Here is a 5,110-nt window from a genome sequence, read left to right as displayed (position 1 = left end):
TTTTCATTCTAATCGCCTTAATCCCCCTTATACTAGGAGCAAATGATGATAATGGGATCCACATGGAAAAGACCCCTGGAGGGGGGGTTTAGGGCAGGGATCCTCCCGGCAGGAGCCTTGGCAGGTGGAGACGGGAGGGACGGGGCGGGGCCGGGCCGGACTCGGGGCTTTAACATAAATAGAGCATTGGACTAAGCCTCCTCAAGCTGCAGGCAACCTAATTGTTATAATTTTTTTTTTTGTTTCAGGTGACGCGGCTGTAAGTGACGCGGTTGTCACTCTGGGGGGACAGGCGACCCTCCTGAAACAGGAGAAGAAAAAACAAAACCCATCCTCACTCCCCTGCCCGCCATCCCCCGCCTCCTCGGAGCCTAAGCAAGGACAAGCTGATTAATTTTCCCGGGTCGCCCTCGCAATCCCGAGGGCCGCTTCGCTTTGCCGCCATCCGCGGCCGGTGACCGTGCAAATCCCTCCGGCTGCGAGGGCTCCGCGGCAGCCCAGGGATGAGGAGGAGGTAGGGCAGCTCCCCGGCGGCATGACTTGTAAGCAGCGCCGTAATAGTACTCCTCTCTCAGGCTGCAGGAATAGAGCCAACGGCGAGATCACCGGGTGCTGGGTTTTCTTTGGGCGTTTGCAGATTTATACAAATACGGGGCCTGCCGGTTCTTATAAACAAGTTTCAGGACACAGTCAATCAATCATACCGGCAAGCAAGCAGACCAGGAGCCTAGGATATATACAAGGCATAAATATATACATATAAACCCTGTCAATTTTGCAGTAGTTACAATTTTTTTTTCTATAAGCCTTTCTAAGAGAAACCATATCTAGAAAGATTCTGACAAGTCAGGAAATCACAGTGGAAAAGTAGAAGGTATTGTCAGGAAGTTACGTTACATTGTATGTTTTAATACTAGCAAGGGAAACATTGGAAAAGAGAAAGAAAAAAGTGTCTAAGTAAGTCGAAGACTAAAAAAAATTATTATGCTTACAGTCAGAGAGACAATTTCAAGAATATGTGGCTGAAAAACATGAAACTTAGCCACTTTAAAATATCATGCAATAGACAGCTTCATAAAAGACATGAGTTAACCAGATTTTCTAGTCAGCAAAGTATTCATGTTGCAGTCACTTCTAGTCTTTAATTTGAAACATATTTGTATCTAGGGATAGGTCCTTGCAAATGCACTGTGTTGTTTTGTTCTGGTTTTTTAATGATCTTTTGATAACAAGAGCTCTGCACAGCATGGAGTTTGTGTTCTCTCTTTCTGACACTGAGCCCTTTTCTTTCAAAAGGACCTGTGTGAACAAGGAATCCATAGAATGAAGGGTGCAACAGGTCTGAACATCCCAGCAATGCAGAAAGAATAGTTGTGTATCAAGGTAGGAGAAAGATAATTAAGTTTCAGGACTTAAAAGAGAAGGACCTATTTTGTGCTGGTGTAAATTAGGAGTTTCACTGAAAGAGAGGACTGGTTGGTACTGCAAAAATTGTGTGTTGCTCTTGTGCTGCTGTGATCCAAAACTGTGGCTCCTTCTTCTGGATAGTGAGCATTGAGGAAGGCCAGGGGAACAATGCACAGAGAGCAGCAGTTGCACTGTAGGAGAAAGTATCAAGAGGAGCTTTTCCCAACTGCTAAAACCTGTTAAACAAACTTGTAAAATTGAGGATCAGAGTGTTGGCTTTGCCCAGGAAAGACATTATGACTTCACTGCCTCAATGGAGCTATTGTCAGGAATAATTTTATTTTTTTAAAATTACTACATTTGTTGTGTAAGTTTTCCTATCAAAAATAAACTTGATATTGGGTCATTTCACTCCGTGGTTGTTTTCTGTTAAAACAAATCCTATAAGGAGCCTAAGCCAAATATTACTGGTGTCAGGAGTGGGTTTTGGCGATGACCTTCCAAGCTGACTGGGTCTTAGAGACATAAATAGTAGGAAAATTACATCATTGCCTTCTCAGAAACTGAACGTGTTTAAAGATATGTACGGTCAGCAGAATAGGGATTGGACTTACATCTAAGACCCCCTCCCTTCAAGGACTTGTGTTTAAAATGGATTGGATCACTTACTTGTTTAAAGGCAGTTTCATATTCATGTAATTATTTATGTTTACCACCATATAAGCGAATGCTTCGTCAGTCACAGCTTTATCCTCCTGGACCCAATGTATTATTTTTCATAGCAATATATAACCTTGCCTTGATTTGTGATGTGTAAGACTGACACAATGTGTGATAAACGCATTAACTGACAATTTCCAGTTAAAAGAGCACATAAAATAAATAACAATAATTAAAATAATATCTGAAGACTCTGTAAATACTTACTAATTTTGATGTGATTTTAATGCTATGGCAAAACTGTGAAAGCTCACACACTTTTTACTCTCAAAGATTGTTTGTTTTGTTGTTTTTTTTTTGTTTTTTTTTTTTTGTATCCCGGGCTTAATGATTGTTAAGACTACTATAAACAAGCTTTTGTGGAAATGAAGACAGTGAAAAAGGAAGAAAGAGGGATAGATGTATACAATACATATGCCCAAGAGTATCAACAACCCCACCTCATCTGCCCCATATCTGGGCTTTCTTCAGCCTTTGAGTATTCCTTCTAAACTCTGTCATATGGCAAGTGACAAATGTCTTTCCAGAAGGTCTTACAATGCTACTGATTCGCCAAAGACTGCTTGTGAGAAGTGCCTGCCAGAGCAGAGAGGTTACCTCATCAGCCTACTAACACACAAATTCTCCTTTGCTGCATTATGTGGTACGCCTGCATACTGAGAACTGGCTACAACGGGGGTGAAGTCAAATGGGTACTTTTACACCTTTTCTTTTACACCAATATATTGCTACACCTGTACAGGTGGGACTCCGCTATTTATTTTACAGATCTCCTTTACCGTCATTGAATTTTACTGTTTCTCTTTTCTCTGAGGTTAAATGATTTTTGCCACTACTTCTATGAACTAACAGTATTACTAGCACTACTTGCAGTAAGCCTCCAAAGTCTCAGCCTGCTTTTGGCTTCTTGTCTCTACTGAGAATAGATCATCCAAGGAGATGTGAGGATACTGCTTTGTTTCAATTGATAACACAGTGACATCTATCACCTTAAACAGTGTATTGAGACCATGGCTCTGTTAGAAGGTGAGTCATTAAAGATACTTCTAAGTCTTTACTTCTTCCAATGCAATCACATCCTGACTCTCCACCCTTCAGTTACCAATTTGCTTTTGACAGAGGTGGGGCAGTAACTTTTCTAAGGTGTAACTTGTTAGGTGTGCGGTAAGGAAAACACAGATAAGCTTCTCCTAGTATTATCTCATATTTGTCTTAGCTCAAATATGTGGTGAGCAACTTCTAAAACAGTCTAGAGATCACTAATTAGCATTCATGAAATCAATTTGAGGATGATTTTGGAGTGAATTTATTGACATAAAACTACATTTTGCAACATGGGCTTCTTCTGTTGCTTTTGTATAATAGATCTATCTGTACTCAGAAAATATTGATACTCACTGAGAGTACATCGTAACTGCTAATTTCTCTTGTTTCTGTTATTTAACCACCGTGAAGAAATTACACAGAACACTTTATATTTTAAAAATAACAAGATTACACACTATTTACTAATTTGGGGGCATGAGGTGTAGTTTGCAAACAAAGACTGCTCAGCTTCCCTGTGGACAGCTGTGGAGAGGTTCAGAGGTGTTGGGCAGGACAGAAAAGCTGTTTATGTTACTGCAGGAAAGAGGGAGGATGAGGCATGAATACATCTGGGACCAGGTATCCTCTTACAGAGACCACTAATCTCACCTTTTCAAAACTTCTGTCTTGATCTGCATTAAAACCAACCAAATTTTAGCTTTAATGGAGTCTTATCAAAGAGAAATTCCTTTGCTTTTTTCTGTTTTACTAATTTGAGTCTTTAGACTCAGGTTATAAATCTTGATTTATGATTGACAATTTAACTTAATACTACTAAATATCACTAATTTAAAAGAATTTTCAATACATTTCAGAGTCTTTATGATTTAAAAAAAATCTACCTTATACAGGGAGCCAGAATAATATCTATGTCTATTTACATCTTCAAATTAGCCCTTGAAGTGCTGTGATTTTCAGTATGTTATGCAGCACTATGCACACTGTGAACACTTAATACCAAGAAAGGGAAATAATATTTTACTTTTAAAAAGTTGAAAAAGAATTTTAAAAAAAGGTGATTACTAGTCATGTGCCTTCTGTATTTTATTACATATATAAACCTTATTTATAGGGAAAAAAGATTCAAGCATTTCTTTCTGTATTTTTGCATTGATAGATGAATGTTGAGTACTTACTTTAAATTTTCCTACTATTCTGTGCGAAAAAAAACCCAAGTCAGCTTCTGCTAGTAAAAATCAGAAATGGTACTGTCAGACTTCAGACAGTGTGGAACAGTAACAAGTACATTTATTGATATAAATTCCTAAGTAGAATATAGAAACAAGAAGTTACATTTAATGTGAAAAAATACAGCATCTTGATTGTTACTAAGAAGCAGGCTGAGAAGTTCACTTCTTCAGCACTTGTAAAGAAGTCCTGTAATTTCCTCTTTTGTTTTCTCATGCAGGTGATTAATGCTGCAGAACTCAAGAAGTTCTCCAGTTATAAAAATATATTTCAGTTCAATTGTGTTACACGTAATTATGACAATTAGTCTGAATTCTTGATATGAAGACAGGGAAACTGTGGCTCCCTGCGGTAAGAAATAGCTAAGATAAAAGTAATGCAAAGAATACATGTGCTATCCTGCCCCATAAAGGGGTGTGCTCTGCCTGGTGCAGCAGAACAGTACCTGTTCCACATGTTGAACGAATGGATAGAACTGGTGTATAAAGGGGTCCATACGAGTGAATGTAAGGTCAGTTTTTTGATACAGCATTATGTGACTGCAGGAGGACTTGCACAGCACAGGCAGACATATGTTTTCTCAGAAGGGAAAGGCTGCTTTTGAAATTGAAATAATCTTTTCAGTCTTTGTGTATTTCATGTGTAAGAAAACACAATGCTCAAACTGTAGACCAACAGAACAAACTTCCACAAGGAAAGCAAAGAAGAC

At 38.9% G+C, this 5,110-nt stretch overlaps 1 long non-coding RNA gene across 1 annotated transcript; it reads left to right on the top strand.

The window, feature by feature from the left end:
* Nucleotides 1-6: 6 nt before the first annotated feature.
* LOC108449143 lies at nt 7-2,310 on the top strand. The gene is made up of 2 exons (XR_001865272.1): nt 7-514; nt 1,297-2,310. It is a non-coding gene; the product is annotated as an uncharacterized LOC108449143 (long non-coding RNA).
* The last annotated feature ends 2,800 nt before the right edge of the window (nt 2,311-5,110 follow it).

Source organism: Corvus brachyrhynchos, unplaced genomic scaffold (genome assembly GCF_000691975.1).
Source record: "Corvus brachyrhynchos isolate BGI_N302 unplaced genomic scaffold, ASM69197v1 scaffold17, whole genome shotgun sequence".
NCBI classification, from domain to species: domain Eukaryota; kingdom Metazoa; phylum Chordata; class Aves; order Passeriformes; family Corvidae; genus Corvus; species Corvus brachyrhynchos.
Note: the sequence above shows the minus strand (reverse complement) of the source record. Positions and strands in the feature narration are given on the sequence as shown.